Source organism: Physella acuta, unplaced genomic scaffold (genome assembly GCF_028476545.2).
Source record: "Physella acuta isolate Inbredline_101_S28 unplaced genomic scaffold, ASM2847654v3 ptg000058l, whole genome shotgun sequence".
NCBI classification, from domain to species: Eukaryota; Metazoa; Mollusca; class Gastropoda; family Physidae; genus Physella; species Physella acuta.
In genome coordinates this window covers 377,256-399,083 of record NW_026731578.1, presented here as the reverse complement: position 1 = coordinate 399,083, position 21,828 = coordinate 377,256, and positions in this window count along the sequence as shown.

Below are 21,828 nucleotides of genomic sequence, written 5' to 3'. Positions count from 1 at the left end.
TTAGTTTGTGGTCACTGACCTACAGCTTGTAGTGTGTGGTCACTGATCTACAGCTGGTAGTGAAGGTCATTGACCTAAAGCTGGTAGTGTGTAGTCACTGACCTACAGCTGGTAGTGAAGGTCATTGACCTACAGCTGGTAGTGAAGGTCATTGACCTACAGCTGGTAGTGAAGGTCATTGACCTACAGCTGGTAGTGTGTAGTCACTGACCTACAGCTGGTAATGTGTGGTCACTGGCCTACAGCTGGTAGTGAAGGTCATTGACCTACAGCTGGTAGTGAAGGTCATTGACCTACAGCTGGTAGTGTGAGGTCACTGACCTACAGCTTGTAGTGTGTGGTCATTAACCTACAGCTGGTAGTGAAGGTCATTGACCTACATCTGGTAGTGTGAGGTCACTGACCTATACAGGTACAACATGTGTCCAATAAAGACCTAATAGAGAGATGTTTTAGACACATGTGGATCATCATTGTGTAAGCGACAAGAATGGCCCTCCACTGCCCTCGTGCTGCCCTCGTGCTGCCCTCGTGCTGCCCTCGTGCTGCCCTAACGACTCCGGACAACGGAAATGTGCCCTAATTGAAGCAGACGATATTTCACACAGCTCCCACCCCCACCCCCAGAGAATATTTCCCGCCAAATCCCACTGTTACCAGCAGACGACAGTTTCATTGACCTGGTTCCCCGCACCAAAAAGCAATCAGAGTCCACGTGACCTGATCAGACACTGACCGCTACACCGGGACAATACTCTAGACATATCGGGACAATACTCTAGACTCTAGACACTAGACTGACAGGGCTTTTTAGAAAAGCCTCATTTTAGTCTCAGTTTAAAAACATCTCGCCTCGCCTCACTTTCGTACCTCACTATCTCACCTCTTATGTTTATCCATGTTTACAGTACTATTGTAGATCCCCCCCCCCCCTCCCATCAAATTGTATTGTACTTGTAGATTAATACCAGATATATTCTCACAAACAGACAGAAAGAAAAAAATCTGGCCACAAAAACATAACAAACAGAGCGGGAGTGATCTACCCTTAACAAATAGAGTGGGAGTGATCTACCCTTAACAAATAGAGTGGGAGTGATCTACCCTTAACATATAGAGTGGGAGTGATCTACCCTTAACATTTTCTTATATTACATTTTTAAACATAGAATAGGCATGAAAAGTCTATGTAATCATACTAAATTTTAGAAAAAAATGTTTTAAAAAATATAGCAAGCGATAAAATTATAGTTACATTTGTAAACATTAAAGCCGTTTGGGAACCATCGATTGCACGCATTTTTATATTTTTGTATCGAATATAAGCCGTTGAAAAGCCGTTTAGAATTATTTCAACAATTCAAATATTTTCAAAAACTGCCCACAACCTCTGCTTAAAGTCAAGCGGAATGGCCAGGGAGAGTAAAACAATAAAAGTCAGAACAGTTGTTTTACTTGATAAAAATACACAATAGTGATCTATGGTATATAGCATAATATTGTATTTATATTAAATAATATAACATCCCTAATCACCACAACACCCTGACTCTACTAATCCAAATTAAAAATTAAAGTATTTGCTAAATTACTATTATATTACTAGTAATTATTTCTTTGGCTATTTCTAGCCTTAATGAAACCGAAAGTAATTTTGTACTTATCACACAAATGTTATAAAATATTCAATTTTGGTTAAAAATATGCTTTCTGGCAACACACATTTGGAACCATTTGGAACCAGCTTTTCAAATCTATAGAATCCCGTAGAAAAAGAATTGCGCACCAAATGAACATCAACAATTGTATGTATAATATAGCGGAAAATTAGTGCTTTATAAAGGAAACATTGATACATTTTTAAAAAAGCTCATCACATATCTAATTCAGCCAAATTTTATGTCACATTACATTGTCATCGAATCCAAACCTACGTGATAAGTTTTGAAGTAATCCGTCTGGTAGGAGTGATCTTTTTTTTCACAAATCGGAAATAGCGTATAGTAATAATTCCGTTCACCGGAAATAAATCAAAATTTGAGAGAATCCATATAGTTTAAAGTTTAAAATTCCCTCCACTAAACTGAAACGGTACTCAAGTTATCGATATTTTAGAAACAAGAAGTAAAGTACCACTTCCGGTTGTTGGAGGTCACTCAAAAATTGAAGTTGATACATATATAACATCTTAAACTTCTATATGAAATATATATAAAATTTCGTCTACCTAACTGAAATGATACTCAAAGTGCTCATACAGAAATAGAGTAATTTACCACTTCCGCTGTCTGAAAATAGTTCACTATTAGAAATAAACAGGCGCATACAATGAGGGTACTCATTTTACTGGCTTTTGAGAAACCGGAAGTATGGTAAGTACCACTTCCGGTTACCGTAAATCGCTCAAAAGTTAATACTGAACAATAAATTTAATATATTACTTTTATAAATCTTCGGTAACATAACTGAAACGGTACTCGAGTTATCGTGTTCAGTGACACACAGACAGACATACAGACAACATTGCAAACTAAGCTTTTCCGACTAAAGAGATTCATCAAAACCAAATTTTTGCAAGATTTCAATTCTTTTTTCTATACTTCGTATACGACAAAGTAAAAATACAAACAATAGTAATTAGAGTAGTGGTGTAAGGTGTCTATAATCACACCAGTCATGGGGAAAGGTGTTCGTAAATAGAGTAGCAATGGTGTATGGTGTCCGTCAAAAAAGGATTTTGATTAAAATTAAAAAGATCCATTTTCGAGCTGAATAATTAAAATTTAAAAAAACCTAGATTGATTGCAAGATAAAAATAGAGTTGAGAGATTGAATCATTCAATATTAGAGTTGTCTGGTTCTACGCTAACATTTTAGAGTTGACTGGCTAACATTTTTTGGAATAGATGAAAAAGTGTTCGTTCGCTGATAATTTGAGAAAGATAATACAATGCAGATTTCCTGATCTAGTGATGTGTTCAAATTTTCTGATCTAGGGATGTTTTGCTGGTGTAGTCTGATGTGGTCAGATTTTCTGTTCTAGTGACGTTTTGTAGATGTATGATGAAGTTGTAGCCATAATTATTTTGAACTATTACATAAATTAAAAGATAGTACAAAGTTCAATATTGCTAGCGACTGTGGTGAATTATACAAATGTTCAGCAGTCGAGCAGCTCTGTTTCGTTTTGGACAACAAAAATATCACGTGGTTTACTCAAGCAGAATTGACTTTCTTGAAATATATTTTAATGTTTAAAGTTCTCGGAATATGTAGTCAACTTGATCTGCCCTATTCTATGAACCCCATTCAAAGTTTTATTTGTAAAAAAATACCCAGACCTTAATAAACAAAGCGAATAGAACTTGTACCAAAACCTTACTTAACTTATACAATCAAACCCGTACAAAACCGGAAGTTGTCGAGCAGTTAAAAATAAAACCACCAGAAAAACAAGTTACCTGTCCTTTTTTTTTAAGTCTGCGAGTTTTTCTGACATCAGATGACGTCAGAAGATGATCACATCATGATGTTTGTGTTTCATCAGAAGATGATCACATCAGGATGTTCGTGTTTCATTAGAAGATGATCCACACATCATCTTGTAAAATCAAGCGCTCTGTCAACCCTAGACCACCCTGTCCTCAGCTAACGAGCCTCACCTGACCGGGATCCGAACTCAGGACTTTTAGAATTAGCACTCCCCTGCCCGACCACGCCGTCCCCTACTCGCATCTTTAATTTAATTACACTTTTAAATTTTATGAAACGATACAAATGATAACTTTTCCAACTAACGAACGTGAACTGCAGCACTGCTCCGAACAGGAATATTTCAAATTCGTTCATCGACTTTTGTACAGGAGAAATCACCTAGACGTGAAGTGTTTGGACACTTGACCCGTGGGACGAATGTTTACATATTGGACGTCTGTTGACACAAACACAAGAAACACAAATCACGATTGTAAGCCTGCTCGTTATCGAACTTAGATGCTGCCGCTTTGTCTGTGGCCAACTAACTCCAGTTCAAATAATTTTAAATGTACCCAATACCTAAAGAAGTCTGATTTCATTAATCTGCCACCTACAAAAAGTTAATCTAAAATCTGGTAACGACGTTGACACATTACGTTTTTTAATAGGTAAAAAAAAAGTATTAAAAAAATTCCTATAGCCAGATTTTTCTAGAAAAAAAAAAACCACGTTCAGGTTTTGGTCATGTGATTTGTGACATTAGGGGGGGGGGGGGTGGGTTGTGGAGAGGGGGGGGTGGGGGGAAGTGGCAGATATCTAAAGTCAGAGGCCACCCAGAGGCAGCCATTGTTTGAGAAGTGCAAAGTCGACACGCGACGTTAAACTCTGTCTTGATGTGTGGCAGTCCCCGGGGTGGTTGGTCTGTGGGGTGGGGGAGGGGGAGGTGGCAGTCCCCGGGGTCGTTGGTCTGGGGGGTGGGGGAGGTGGCACTCTCTAGGTAGTTAGTCCGGTTCTCTAGTAGTTTCTTTTGTGTGGGTGTGGCGTGGGTGGTGTTTATTTCATCATGCGCATATGATATATATATATATATATATATATATATATATATATATATATATATATATATATATATATATGCCTGTATATGCACGTATGTATATAATATATAGGCCCATATATATACATACGCACATTTGAACATATCCGCTATGGTCATACTTCATGCGGTATTGTAAAGGGTGTACTTGTATATGTGATAGCTAAGGAGATATACTTGGTTTACTGTTTTTTACCCATTCAAAAAGTCAACAAACACTCAAACATTAACGTCACCGACCAATTTAGTTTACAAATCTACGTTACATATACATTTACAAGTCATGACTCAAAGCGTCACTGACGCACCCAGTAAATAAGCCCAGAAGCCGTGACTCCTGGCGTCATTGACGCACCCAGTAAATAAGCCCAGAAGCCGTGACTCCTGGCGTCATTCACTTACCGTGAGACTAACAACTCCCAACCTTGTGGTAACTTGAGGAACGCCTGTAAACAAGCGCCAAGCTTTCTCCACTACATCCAGCGCGACAAACTGGCATAATGGAAGCCAAATCGAATCAATGGCCAGATTTAGGTCCCCAGACAGGCCAAACGTTGGGCCTGGTGGTAGTGTGGAAAATGTACAAACCTTAGGTGACTTTTAACCTTGAATGTCATTTAATTTCTTTTTACTTTCATGACATGTCATTTGAGATTTTTTTCCGCTTTCGCGATGTCTTGTATGATACCAACAGTTGTACAGTCCATTCCTATTTCTTCATGTCAAAAACTTCCTTTAAGGATATTTTCAACTCCAAGCTTATATGTAGACCAGCCATAAGTCCAATAGTTAAAGACATTATGTTTTTTTTTTTACTTGAAGGACGTCCGTGAACTTTTCTCACAAGGACCATTTTGTCGTGAACATATGGACCATTTTGTCGTGAACATATGGACCATTTTGTCGTGAACATATGGACCAGTTTGCCGTGAACATATGGACCATTTTGCCGTGAACATATGGACCATTTTGTCGTGAACATATGGACCATTTTGTCGTGAACATATGGACCATTTTGTCCTGAACATATGGACCATTTTGTCCTGAACATATGGACCATTTTGTCGTGAACATATGGACCATTTTGTCCTGAACATATGGACCATTTTGTCGTGAACATATGGACCATTTTGTCCTAAACATATGGACCATTTTGTCCTGAACATATGGACCATTTTGTCGTGAACATATGGACCATTTTGTCGTGAACATATGGACCATTTTGTCGTGAACATATGGACCATTTTGTCGTGAACATATGGACCATTTTGCCGTGAACATATGGACCATTTTGTCCTGAACATATGGACCATTTTGTCCTGAACATATGGACCATTTTGTCCTGAACATATGGACCATTTTTCGTGAACATATGGACCATTTTGTCCTGAACATATGGACCATTTTGTCGTGAACATATGGACCATTTTGTCCTGAACATATGGACCATTTTGTCCTGAACATATGGACCATTTTGTCGTGAACATATGGACCATTTTGTCGTGAACATATGGACCATTTTGTCCTGAACATATGGACCATTTTGTCGTGAACATATGGACCATTTTGTCGTGAACATATGGACCATTTTGTCGTGAACATATGGACCATTTTGTCGTGAACATATGGACCATTTTGCCGTGAACATATGGACCATTTTGTCGTGAACATATGGACCATTTTGTCCTGAACATATGGACCATTTTGTCCTGAACATATGGACCATTTTGTCGTGAACATATGGACCATTTTGTCCTGAACATATGGACCATTTTGTCGTGAACATATGGACCATTTTGTCCTGAACATATGGACCATTTTGTCGTGAACATATGGACCATTTTGTCGTGAACATATGGACCATTTTGTCGTGAACATATGGACCATTTTGTCGTGAACATATGGACATTTTGTTGTGGACATTTTTCACATGGCCCATTTTGTCACGTCTCCTACTCTCTAGACTGAAAACACCCGTCTGATATTTAAAAATATAAACGTACTGGAAGACTTAAGTCTTCTTATTTATGAAGATATTTTCTCAGAAACCTAAAAACTCCGTACTTTAATTGAAACACGATGACATTTAAATAAGAAGAAGCGAAAGTATGGGTTCTAGGTCCTTATTCGGCCATTATTTGATTATTTGCTCACAGTAACTTCCGGTTACTGGGATTGGCTGTTGCCTACGTCAGCACGCCACGCCTCCGTTATTTCAATTTTCTAGATCTGTGTCCTAGATCTATGTATTTTTGGTCACCTTAATTTACACTGTCCGTCTGTCCGTCTGTCCGTCTGTCCGTCTGTCCGTCTGTCTGTCTGTCTGTCTGTCTGTCTGTCTGTCTGTCTGTCTGTCTGTCTGTCTGTCTGTCTGTCTGTCTGTCTGTCTGTCTGTCTGTCTGTCTGTCTGTCTGTCTGTCTGTCTTTCTGTCTGTCTGTCTGTCTGTCTGTCTGTCTGTCTGTCTGTCTGTCTGTCTGTCTGTCTGTCTGTCTGTCTGTCTGTCTGTCTGTCTGTCTGTCTGTCTGTCTGTCTGTCTGTCTGTCTGTCTGTCTGTCTGTCTGTCTGTCTGTCTGTCTCTCTGTCTCTCTGTCTCTCTGTCTCTCTGTCTCTCTGTCTCTCTGTCTCTCTGTCTGTTCGTCCGTCCGTCCGTCTGTCTGTCTGCCATACTATTACCCATTATAATTAATTTGTTTTAAATTTCAGGATTAGGCACAAACGTGTTACTGCAATTGTACAGCAAAAGTGTCCAAGTGAATCAGAAGCCACAGTTCTTGAAACATCCAAGATACCATTTCCAACTTTGGAACATCCACTTCTAGCTAACAGGCAAACATCCAAGATACCATTTCCAACTTGGGAACATCAACTTTTAGCTAACAGGGAAACATCCTAGATACCATTTCCAACTTGGGAACATCCACTTTTAGATAACAGGCAAACATCCAAGATTCATTCAACTTGGGAACATCCACCTCTAGCTAACAGCGAAACATCCAAGATTCATCCAACTTGGGAACATCCACTTCTAGCTAACAGGGAAACATCCAAGATTCATCCAACTTGGGAACATCCACCTCTAGCTAACAGCGAAACATCCAAGATTCATCCAACTTGGGAACATCCACTTCTAGCTAACAGGGAAACATCCAAGATTCATCCAACTTGGGAACATCCACCTCTAGCTAACAGCGAAACATCCAAGATTCATCCAACTTGGGAACATCCACTTCTAGCTAACAGGGAAACTCCATGGAAATACCCAAGTGCTGTAGTTAGGGCACCAGCTAGAACCTGCGGAACAACAGCCTAGAGTTGAAGAGCAGCCTAGAGTGGAACAACAGCCTAGAGTGGAAGAGCAGCACTTTGTGTTAGGGAAGCGGCCAACAGCTGTAGTCAGGTAAGACTCAGCTGCTGCTGTCAGACGGTATTCAAGGGATACAGCTGGTCACAGCTACTTTCAGCTGGTCACAGCTACACACAGCTGTTCACAGCTACATACAGCCGGTCACAGCTACATACAGCCAGTCACAGCTACATACAGCTTACCCAAGTGGTCGACTCAACATAAGGTGGAGCATCCACTGCGTCTACAACTAGTGGAGCATCCACTACCCCGAGTGGAGCATCCACTACACCGAGTGGAGCATCCACTACCCCGAGTGGAGCATTGATTCGAGTTCCACCAACGTGAAACCTGGTACTGTCACCAATCATGGCTGACTTAGACGACATGGACGGTAGGTTTAGCTTTATAGCTTTATAGTTTTTGATAGACTTATTTTTTTATGATGATGTTTTTTGAGCTGATAATTAAATTTTTTCATGTGGGGGGGGGGGGGGGGGGGGGGGGAAATGGGGGGGGGGGGGGGGGGGGGGGATGGTGGGTGTAAAACTTGGGTGGGGGAGATGGTGGGGGCTGGGTGGGGGAGAACGGCTGTAGGTTGGTAGGGAGTCAAAAGGTGTGGGTGTTGTGCTAAGAATCATGTATGTTAGGCTCACGTGATATATTTAGCTGATGCATCAAATCTATAACTATCTTCCCGCCCACACCACACTATATTTACCCCCCCCCCCCCATATAATATATTTAAAAACCTCTTTTATATAACCCCCACAATATATTCAGCACCACTCACCAGACATAATATACTTAACACCCTGCACCCACATCCACCACAGATAAAATATTTAACACCCCGTCCATCACAACATATTTAACACCCCCCACCACATATAATATATATTTCCCCCCCCCCCCCCCCCCACACAAGTAATATATTTAACATTTTCCTTTGTTTGAAACCCAATACGCCGACTGAGATTTTCGAAAATGTCTCGTCCTGATGTGAAGTTGATTGTATTTTAAACTGAATACGCAGTTTCTAATTTATTTGAAACGTTTTTTTAAAACTTTAATTTGTAATCTCTAATATCAGCGCTTACTGTTGTGTCGTTCATCTGTCCACACAGGCCCCTAGCTTCATCATCGTGTTGTGTCGTTCAGCTGTCCATACAGGACCTTAGCTTCATCATCGTGTTGTGTCGTTCAGCTGTCCATACAGGACCTTAGCTTCATCATCGTGTTGTGTCGTTCAGCTGTCCATACAGGACCTTAGCTTCATCATCGTGTTGTGTCGTTCAGCTGTCCATACAGGACCTTAGCTTCATCATCGTGTTGTGTCGTTCAGCTGTCCATACAGGACCCTAATCATCGCTTACTGTTGTGTCGTTCAGCTGTCCACACAGGACCCTAATCATCGCTTACTGTTGTGTCGTTCAGCTGTCCATACAGGACCCTAATCATCGCTTACTGTTGTGTCGTTCAGCTGTCCACACAGGACCCTAATCATCGCTTACTGTTGTGTCGTTCAGCTGTCCATACAGGACCCTAATCATCGCTTACTGTTGTGTCGTTCATCTGTCCACACAGGACCTTAGCTTCATCATCGTGAGGGATAGTATTCTTTCACAGCTATTCTAAATGTACAATTTATGAAGCATTAAGATTTGATTACAGTGCAGCATCACTTAAAAAAAATAAAAATGACTCATTTGTCTAACCAATAATTAAACCGAAGGCCCTTCAAATAAAAAGGGTTTGGCAATCATACTTGGGGATATTATTTTTCGTCGTTTATATGAATGTTGTAGTTAGTAATCACTCTCAAATGGTAGCGAGCATGCGGCGGACTCGAACCCTGGTCTCGCCCCATGCAAGTTCTGCAATGTACCACTCGGCCACGCTGCATCACACTTCGTTTGAAATTTAAAATAATAAATACATTGATGAATTGTAAAAGTTGGGGTCATTGAACTTGGTTTTAACCACACCAGCAGACGAGGGCTGAAGGTCACACCGTGGTCGACCAAACTAAACATGCGTTGTGCTTGTATTGTTAGCGTTTGTGGTTCTTAGAGAACTGTATGCACCCCCGTTTGTCAGCTTGTCTTTTCTAATGACTAACAACAGATTCTTCAGTGGTTAATACAAGACACGGTTAAACCTAATGTTAGCAGAATGTGGGCCATATATGGTACAAATGTTAACACATGTTAATCTAATGTTATTAACAGAATATGTGCCATATATAGGGCTACTCGCTAACCTCGGCTTGGAATGGGCTCGCACGATTATTTGACGTCTGAAAGCTATTGCTGTCATTGTTTGACGTCGTAATGCTGTTCTGTTAGACAGCTTTAGTTAGACCAACAGCTCGGGTGCAGCAGGACAAACATGCACCCCCCCCCCCCAATACAACAATAACATTAGACTTGCACAACAGCTGTGTCAGACCTCCATTGAAAATATTACCTCCAATTTACCTTATATTGTTAAATGACTGGTCAATGATACTGCCACTTGATACTGACTGGTCAATGATACTGCCACTTGATACTGACTGGTCAATGACACTGCCACTTGAAATGATACTGACTGGTCAATGATACTGCCACTTGATACTGACTGGTCAATGATACTGCCACTTGATACTGACTGGTCAATGATACTGCCACTTGAAATGATACTGACTGGTCAATGACACTGCCACTTGATACTGACTGGTCAATGACACTGCCACTTGAAATGATACTGACTGGTCAATGACACTGCCACTTGATACTGACTGGTCAATGACACTGCCACTTGATACTGACTGGTCAATGACACTGCCACTTGATACTGACTGGTCAATGACACTGCCACTTGAAATGATACTGACTGGTCAATGACACTGCCACTTGAAATGATACTGACTGGTCAATGACACTGCCACTTAAAATGATACTGACTGGTCAATGATACTGCCACTTGAAATGATACTGACTGGTCAATGACACTGCCACTTGAAATGATACTGACTGGTCAATGACAATGCCACTTGATACTGACTGGTCAATGACAATGCCACTTGATACTGACTGGTCAATGACACTGCCACTTGATACTGACTGGTCAATGACACTGCCACTTGAAATGATACTGACTGGTCAATGACACTGCCACTTGAAATGATACTGACTGGTCAATGATACTGCCACTTGAAATGATACTGACTGGTCAATGACACTGCCACTTGATACTGACTGGTCAATGACACTGCCACTTGATACTGACTGGTCAATGACACTGCCACTTGATACTGACTGGTCAATGACACTGCCACTTGAAATGACACTGACTGGTCAATGACACTGCCACTTGATACTGACTGGTCAATGACACTGCCACTTGATACTGACTGGTCAATGACACTGCCACTTGAAATGATACTGACTGGTCAATGACACTGCCACTTGAAATGATACTGACTGGTCAATGACACTGCCACTTGATACTGGCTGGTCAATGACACTGCCACTTGAAATGATACTGACTGGTCAATGACACTGCCACTTGAAATGATACTGACTGGTCAATGACACTGCCACTTGAAATGATACTGACTGGTCAATGACACTGCCACTTGATACTGACTGGTCAATGACACTGCCACTTGATACTGACTGGTCAATGACACTGCCACTTGAAATGATACTGACTGGTCAATGACACTGCCACTTGATACTGACTGGTCAATGACACTGCCACTTGATACTGACTGGTCAATGACACTGCCACTTGATACTGACTGGTCAATGACACTGCCACTTGATACTGACTGGTCAATGACACTGCCACTTGAAATGATACTGACTGGTCAATGACACTGCCACTTGATACTGACTGGTCAATGACACTGCCACTTGATACTGACTGGTCAATGACACTGCCACTTGATACTGACTGGTCAATGACACTGCCACTTGATACTGACTGGTCAATGACACTGCCACTTGAAATGATACTGATTGGTCAATGACACTGCCACTTGATACTGACTGGTCAATGACACTGCCACTTGAAATGATACTGACTGGTCAATGACACTGCCACTTGAAATGATACTGACTGGTCAATGACACTGCCACTTGAAATGATACTGACTGGTCAATGACACTGCCACTTGAAATGATACTGACTGGTCAATGACACTGCCACTTGAAATGATACTGACTGGTCAATGACACTGCCACTTGAAATGATACTGACTGGTCAATGACACTGCCACTTGAAATGATACTGACTGGTCAATGACACTGCCACTTGATACTGACTGGTCAATGACACTGCCACTTGAAATGATACTGACTGGTCAATGACACTGCCACTTGAAATGATACTGACTGGTCAATGACACTGCCACTTGATACTGACTGGTCAATGACACTGCCACTTGATACTGACTGGTCAATGACACTGCCACTTGAAATGATACTGACTGGTCAATGACACTGCCACTTGAAATGATACTGACTGGTCAATGACACTGCCACTTGAAATGATACTGACTGGTCAATGACACTGCCACTTGAAATGATACTGACTGGTCAATGACACTGCCACTTGATACTGACTGGTCAATGACACTGCCACTTGATACTGACTGGTCAATGACACTGCCACTTGAAATGATACTGACTGGTCAATGACACTGCCACTTGAAATGATACTGACTGGTCAATGACACTGCCACTTGAAATGATACTGACTGGTCAATGACACTGCCACTTGAAATGATACTGACTGGTCAATGACACTGCCACTTGAAATGATACTGACTGGTCAATGACACTGCCACTTGAAATGATACTGACTGGTCAATGACAATGCCACTTGAAATGATACTGACTGGTCAATGACACTGCCACTTGATACTGACTGGTCAATGACACTGCCACTTGAAATGATACTGACTGGTCAATGACACTGCCACTTGAAATGATACTGACTGGTCAATGACACTGCCACTTGAAATGATACTGACTGGTCAATGACACTGCCACTTGATACTGACTGGTCAATGACACTGCCACTTGAAATGATACTGACTGGTCAATGACAATGCCACTTGAAATGATACTGACTGGTCAATGACACTGCCACTTGATACTGACTGGTCAATGACACTGCCACTTGATACTGACTGGTCAATGACACTGCCACTTGAAATGATACTGACTGGTCAATGACACTGCCACTTGAAATGATACTGACTGGTCAATGACACTGCCACTTGAAATGATACTGACTGGTCAATGACACTGCCACTTGATACTGACTGGTCAATGACACTGCCACTTGATACTGACTGGTCAATGACACTGCCACTTGAAATGATACTGACTGGTCAATGACACTGCCACTTGAAATGATACTGACTGGTCAATGACACTGCCACTTGAAATGATACTGACTGGTCAATGACACTGCCACTTGAAATGATACTGACTGGTCAATGACACTGCCACTTGAAATGATACTGACTGGTCAATGACACTGCCACTTGAAATGATACTGACTGGTCAATGACAATGCCACTTGAAATGATACTGACTGGTCAATGACACTGCCACTTGATACTGACTGGTCAATGACACTGCCACTTGAAATGATACTGACTGGTCAATGACACTGCCACTTGAAATGATACTGACTGGTCAATGACACTGCCACTTGAAATGATACTGACTGGTCAATGACACTGCCACTTGATACTGACTGGTCAATGACACTGCCACTTGAAATGATACTGACTGGTCAATGACAATGCCACTTGAAATGATACTGACTGGTCAATGACACTGCCACTTGATACTGACTGGTCAATGACACTGCCACTTGATACTGACTGGTCAATGACACTGCCACTTGAAATGATACTGACTGGTCAATGACACTGCCACTTGATACTGACTGGTCAATGACACTGCCACTTGAAATATAATACTGACTGGTCAATGACACTGCCACTTGAAATGATACTGACTGGTCAATGACACTGCCACTTGAAATGATACTGACTGGTCAATGACACTGCCACTTGAAATGATACTGACTGGTCAATGACACTGCCACTTGAAATGATACTGACTGGTCAATGACACTGCCACTTGAAATGATACTGACTGGTCAATGACACTGCCACTTGAAATGATACTGACTGGTCAATGACACTGCCACTTGAAATGATACTGACTGGTCAATGACACTGCCACTTGAAATGATACTGACTGGTCAATGACACTGCCACTTGATACTGACTGGTCAATGACACTGCCACTTGAAATGATACTGACTGGTCAATGACACTGCCACTTGATACTGACTGGTCAATGACACTGCCACTTGATACTGACTGGTCAATGACACTGCCACTTGAAATGATACTGACTGGTCAATGACACTGCCACTTGAAATGAGACTGTTTCATTGAACCTTTTTGTTCACACTGTAAGACACGCGTCTCTGTTAGCATGTGGGCCACAATTTTTTTTTTGCCGAACTCTAGCTCTGGGTGCCAGTGTGTAATGTGTGAGTGTGTGGGGGGTGTAAAGTGAGAGTGTGTGTGGAGTATGTAAAGTGTGAGCGCGTGGAGTGAATTGACGAGAGTTTGCTCGTCTGGTCTTGTGCAAACACTCGGTACTAGAGATGGGGGGGGGGGGGGAGAGACTACACCGGATGTGGATTACACCGTCCTGATTGCTACCCGCTATAGATGTAGCTTCTACAGGCTAGCGACTTGCTGTACATCGCACTAACATTGCACTAACATTGCATTAACATTGCACTAACATTGCACTAACATTGCAATAACATTGCACTAACATTGCACTAACATTGCACTAACATTGCACTAACATTGCACTAACATTGCACTAACATTGCACTAACATTGCACATATACTTATCTGAGAGTAGAGATAAATTCTTGAAACCAGCTTGTAAGGACACAAACAAGTGTGAACATGTGAAGATTACAAAAATGTGTAGTGTACCACTGAAAAATGTGTAGTGTACCACTGCAAAATGTGTAGTGTACCACTGACAAATGTGTAGTGTACCACTGACAAATGTGTAGTGTACCACTGCAAAATGTGTAGTGTACCACTGCAAAATGTGTAGTGTACCACTGCAAAATGTGTAGTGTACCACTGAAAAATGTGTAGTGACCACTGACAAATGTGTAGTGTACCACTGACAAATGTGTAGTGTACCACTGACAAATGTGTAGTGACCACTGACAAATGTGTAGTGACCACTGACAAATGTGTAGTGTACCACTGACAAATGTGTAGTGACCACTGACAAATGTGTAGTGTACCACTGACAAATGTGTAGTGACCACTGACAAATGTGTAGTGTACCACTGAAAAATGTGTAGTGTACCACTGAAAAATGTGTAGTGTACCACTGACAAATGTGTAGTGTACCACTGAAAAATGTGTAGTGTACCACTGACAAATGTGTAGTGTACCACTGAAATCTGCGATGCGCTAAATGATGCCAGGGACAGATTATGTACCTGAAAAGTACCTACCGATAAAAAAATCGCTAATCAAAGTTTACAATATTACAAACATGATACTTAAGAAACATTAGGCTTACGTGCCAGTTAGATTTTGTGTGCAGAAATCTGGTATCAAAGACAAAAGTAGTTTCTAGTTCTTTGCGTTTGTACATTTCATAAAACACTTGAAAGTATTGAAGCTCTAAAACCTTAGTTTGAATTTGAATCATTTGTGATTTAGGCTAATGGTGAAAGGATATGTCCATGGTTTTAGTGCTTGTAGAATTCATGGCCTAGCCCGTTCCCCCACCACACAACTGGGCCAGTGTTCTGGAGGACGGGAGTCACGTGATGCTGTGGTCATTAACATATAGAGGCTGAGACGGACATATATTCACATACAGCAGATTCATCACGTATCTGAATAACCAAATGGGAAATCGGTCTTTGATATTTTGACGGGCACGTTCTTAAGTAATTGAATATCAATATAAACATTTAACATGAACATCGAACATGAACATTCAAAATGAACATTCAACATGAACGAGCAGGTAGCGCCACATATAACAAGCATGAAGTCAAACACCTTTATAAGGTGACGTCATTCACACAGGCAGGAAGGAACGGCCAGCAAAAACAATTAAATACGTGACGTCAGTAAAATCCATGACGTAAGCAATGTAAAAACATCTTCAGCCATTATCTTTCAAACTAATCCACTCGTATATCCGGTTTCACGGCTCGATCGAGGTTTGAGATTATCTTTCAGCCGGCTGGCTTAGGTCACTGGAAGCTTTCCGGCAAATTGGTTCTTCGCTTTCCGTGTCCATGATTCTCGTGGTCTACCGGCATCAGGTCTACCGGCACCTCGTCATCCGGCATCCGGTCTACCGGCACTTGGTCTACCGGCACTTGGTCTGCAGGCATCAGGTCTACCGGTACCTGCCGGCTCCTGGTCTGAAGGTACCTGCCGGCTCCTGGTCTGCCGGTACCTGCCGGCTCCTGGTCTGCCGGTACCTGCCGGCTCCTGGTCTGCCGGTACCTGCCGGCTACTGGTCTGCCGGTACTTGCCGGCTCCTGGTCTGCCGGTAACTGATCTATGACAAATGAAAGCAGTTAGCTGATTATAGTCACCTTGTGCTGTGGCAAGATATTCAGACATCTAGCCCACAATTTTTGTCCGGCCTAAAGATTTTTTCACATACGCTTCTGCTAACTCATTTCAAAGAACTCAGGCCGTAGTGAGTGGACAGTATCGATTCTTTAAAATGTTACAGGCCGCAATGACTGGACAGTTTCGATTCATTACAATATTACTAGCCATAATGAGTGGACAGTTCTATTCATTAAAATATTACAAGTCGTAATGAGTGGGCAGCATCGACTCATTGAAATATTATAGGCCGTAATGGCTGGACAGTATCGATTCATTAAAATATTACCGACCGTAATGAGTGGACAGTTCTATTCATTAAAATATTACAAGTCGTAATGAGTGGGCAGCATCGACTCATTGAAATATTATAGGCTGCAATGACTGGACAGTATCGATTCATTACAATATTACTAGCCATAATGAGTGGACAGTTCTATTCATTAAAATATTACAAGTCGTAATGAGTGGGCAGCATCGACTCATTGAAATATTATAGGCCGTAATGGCTGGACAGTATCGATTCATTAAAATATTACCGGCCGTAATGACTGGACAATATCGAGTGGACGGCATCGATTTCTTTCTTGAAGATCATGGGGGGAGGTTTTTAAAACAACTTCTATTAGGCCGTCAAAAACATATGCCCTCTCCATTAGATGGCCTGTTTAAAGCTGCCCCCCCCCCCATCAGATGGCCTGTTTACAGTTGGCCAACAGTACGGTGGAGCTGATGAAAAAAATGTACCACACGCTCCTGTCGTCTGGTCAGTGATCGGCTGCTGGCTGCAGGTGACGTCATCATTGTTCTGTGGAATACTCGCCTGTACGGACTGGGTCAAGCTGACCTAGTACTTGACCCAGATTAAATTACTCACATAGTTAATGACGTAACTTTGTAGCTGTGGTACAAGGGCCCAGCGCTTTCTCCTTCATTTCCCAAAGCGCACTGGGTACTTATTAAAGCTGAGTTGTCTCAGGGACCTCTTCAGTCTAATCGAACTTTGAACTTGAAAATATTGGCCATGATACGATCGTTTGCACTCCGCTATCCCTAAATCTCAACCACACCTCCCACAACCATCACCATACACCTCCCACAACCATCACCATACACCTCCCACAACCATCACCATACACCTCCCACAACCATCACCATACACCTACCAGCAATCCCACACCATCCCCCATAACCTCCCCCCTCCCCTCCCATCGACTATCTGAACATCATATGCCGGCAAAATAAAATTCTGTCCAAAAGCGATGTACATATTTGCTAACACATCTTGAATAAATTAAATCCCAGAACAGCGTATGTTGGAGATTGAAAATGTATATGCTTTTAGGCATTTTTAATAATCTAATTATTGACATCAGCCCTAATTAATCTTGAAGGATGGATCTACCGCCATTAACACACATTCCATATTTTCCATATTTTCTTTATCAACATGGTCATTAGATATTTGTGTAAAAAAAGGTGAAAACACTCTGAACCTAATTTTCTTTAAAACAGCCGAGTTGGGCGCATTTGATTTTAACAGCAGCGACCCGCGAATATTTTAAAATCGTAAATCAATTAGACGTGTAATTTTTGTGAAAGTTCGTTGCCATATCGTGTAGGTTCGTGGACATGTTGTGTAGGTTCGTGGACATTTTGTGTAGGTTCGTGGACATTTTGTGTAGGTTCGTGGACATTTTGTGTAGGTTCGTGGACATTTTGTGAAGGTTCGTGGACATTTTGTGAAGGTTCGTGGACATTTTGTGTAGGTTCGTGGACATTTCGCTTGCACGCGCGTCTACGCCTCATGTAAAAGACTTGCGTCATCACGCATGCGCCGAATTATTGTTTTTTTGGTGTAAACATGGCAATAATTCATCAGACGCTCGTCATTACATAAAGTGAGCACGTGATTTTTTACTCACCAGAAGAAACTTGTTGGCCGTCCCCATTACCCCACATATACTGTGCCCCCTCTCCATTTATCTAATATATAAAGCTCAAATTGATTCTGTGGCTCCGTATGTATGTGGCGGACGGACGGGCCCGTAGTAGTCATGCATATAGTAAAAAACTCGACTAGATCGCCATAGTGGAATTTTCTTGAAGTGTTTGTTATCTAAATTAGTGATTTAAAAATGTAATATTAATGGTTTTGTAAAACAAGTTTCATTTTTCAAACATACAATTTTAATAAACGTCATATGGAATGAACAAAATCAAAGAAAATGTATCACCCTTTAAAAAATAATAATTAAATAGTGTACAACCAACTAAATCATGCAAGCGCTATGGTGCATACGTTCGTTTTAAACAGTGCGATAGACTATGGATATGAAGGATTACGGTGACAGGACAAATGATCTCAGGACAAATGAGATTGTCCATGGTATCATTTGTCTTGATATATTTTGTCCTGGTATCTTTTGTACGTGAGATCATTTGTCCTTGAGATCTTTTGTCCTGAGATCATTTGTCTTGAGATCATTTGTCCGTGAGATATTTTGTCTGAGATATTTTGTCTGAGATCATTTGTCCTGAGATCATTTGTCATGGAACCAGGATTACTATAATCCTTCACTAAATCGACAGGGTTCTATTTGTTGCCCCGGTTCATCCCAAAACCGCAATGTTGCCTACGCTCGGTTTAAACTGTGCGATAGACAATAGACAATTATGTATTATAGTCGTTTACTAAGTTTAATGAGGCGGTTCCACCGTCGCCCTACAGAGTGCAATTTGACGCCCTACAGAGTGCGATTTGACGCCCCGGTCTACACTGTGAGCAATGTGCTTTTATGTTTGCATTTAAGTTTGAGTTTATGTTTTGCATTATTGTTTGCATTTGTGTTTGTATTTGTGTTTGTATTTGCATTGTGTTTGTGTTTATGTTTGCTTTGCGTTTGTGTTTGCGTTAGCGTTTGTGTTTGCGGTTATGTTTGCGTTTATGTTTTACTTTGCGCTTTTGTTTGCGTTTGCGTTTGCTTTTGTGTTTGTGTTTTTGTCTGTGTTGCGTTTTTGTTTGCGTTTGCTTATGTGTTTTGGTTCTAGATGGTTGTTGTTAGGGTTAATTCGAAAGGATATATGTTCCCTAAAGCCGGGCAATGCTGGATATAAGCTGCTCAATAAACACACAAGTTATGGCCCTTTACAGGTTTTTCACATAGGCCAGGGCAGGGCCTTGCCGGGACGACTAGTATATTAATAAAGCCAATTGGCTAAATATAAAGCTAAATAGTCGCATACAAATAAAGACAATTAGCAAAATATTAAGCTAATTAGCTCAATAACTTTTAAAGAAGCAATTGATGAATGTAAAACATCGGGAATTTCCAGAACAGCAAAAGACAAACAGCCCTGCACTTTTCCATTAGAACGTGTCGTCTGCTGCAAGTCCCGCGTCTGGTGGGATTAATGTCCAACTGGCTGTCAATGCCGGTAATTTTGTCCACACGTCAGAATATGAACCGGTCGTCCGACCGTTTAGATACATCAACCTTGATGACCATACGAAGTCTTGCCGTGTCGTGTCGTGTGGTGTCGTGGGGTGTGGTGTGGTGTCATGTCGTGTGGTGTCATGTCGTGTGGTGTCGTGTGGTGTCGTGTGGTGTCGTGTGGTGTGGTGTGGTGTGGTGTGGTGTCGTGTGGTGTGGTGTGGTGTGGTGTCGTGTCGTGTCATGTGGTGTCGTGTGGTGTGGTGTCGTGTGGTGTCGTGTGGTGTGGTGTGGTGTCGTGTGGTGTCGTGTGGTGTCGTGTGGTGTCGTGTGGTGTGGTGTCGTGTGGTGTCGTGTGGTGTGGTGTGGTGTGGTGTGGTGTCGTGTGGTGTCGTGTGGTGTGGTGTGGTGTGGTGTCGTGTGGTGTCGTGTGGTGTCGTGTGGTGTCGTGTGGTGTCGTGTGGTGTCGTGTGGTGTCGTGTGGTGTCGTGTCGTGTGGTGTCATGTCGTGTGGTGTCGTGTGGTGTCGTGTGGTGTCGTGTGGTGTGGTGTGGTGTGGTGTGGTGTCGTGTGGTGTGGTGTGGTGTGGTGTCGTGTGGTGTCATGTGGTGTCGTGTGGTGTGGTGTCGTGTGGTGTGGTGTGGTGTGGTGTGGTGTCGTGTCGTGTGGTGTCGTGTGGTGTGGTGTGGTGTGGTGTCGTGTCGTGTGGTGTCGTGTCGTGTGGTGTCGTGTCGTGTGGTGTCGTGTGGTGTCGTGTGGTGTGGTGTCGTGTGGTGTCGTGTGGTGTGGTGTGGTGTGGTGTGGTGTGGTGTCGTGTGGTGTCGTGTGGTGTCGTGTGGTGTCGTGTGGTGTCGTGTCGTGTGGTGTCGTGTCGTGTGGTGTCGTGTGGTGTCGTGTGGTGTGGTGTGGTGTCGTGTGGTGTCGTGTGGTGTCGTGTGGTGTCGTGTGGTGTCGTGTGGTGTCGTGTGGTGTCGTGTGGTGTCGTGTCGTGTGGTGTCGTGTCGTGTGGTGTCGTGTGGTGTCGTGTGGTGTGGTGTCGTGTGGTGTGGTGTGGTGTCGTGTGGTGTCGTGTGGTGTCGTGTGGTGTCGTGTGGTGTCGTGTGGTGTGGTGTCGTGTGGTGTCGTGTGGTGTCGTGTGGTGTGGTGTCGTGTGGTGTGGTGTCGTGTGGTGTCGTGTGGTGTCGTGTGGTGTCGTGTGGTGCCGTGTGGTGTGGTGTGGTGTGGTGTGGTGTGGTGTGGTGTGGTGTGGTGTGGTGTCGTGTGGTGTCGTGTGGTGTCATGTCGTGTGGTGTCGTGTGGTGTGGTGTGGTGTGGTGTGGTGTGGTGTCGTGTGGTGTCGTGTCGTGTGGTGTCGTGTGGTGTGGTGTGGTGTGGTGTGGTGTCGTGTGGTGTCGTGTGGTGTCATGTCGTGTGGTGTCGTGTGGTGTGGTGTGGTGTGGTGTGGTGTGGTGTGGTGTGGTGTCGTGTCGTGTGGTGTCGTGTGGTGTCGTGTGGTGTGGTGTCGTGTGGTGTGGTGTGGTGTGGTGTCGTGTGGTGTCGTGTGGTGTCGTGTGGTGTCGTGTGGTGTCGTGTGGTGTGGTGTCGTGTGGTGTCGTGTGGTGTCGTGTGGTGTGGTGTCGTGTGGTGTGGTGTCGTGTGGTGTCGTGTGGTGTCGTGTGGTGTCGTGTGGTGCCGTGTGGTGTGGTGTGGTGTGGTGTGGTGTGATGTCGTGTGGTGTCGTGTGGTGTCATGTCGTGTGGTGTCGTGTGGTGTGGTGTGGTGTGGTGTGGTGTGGT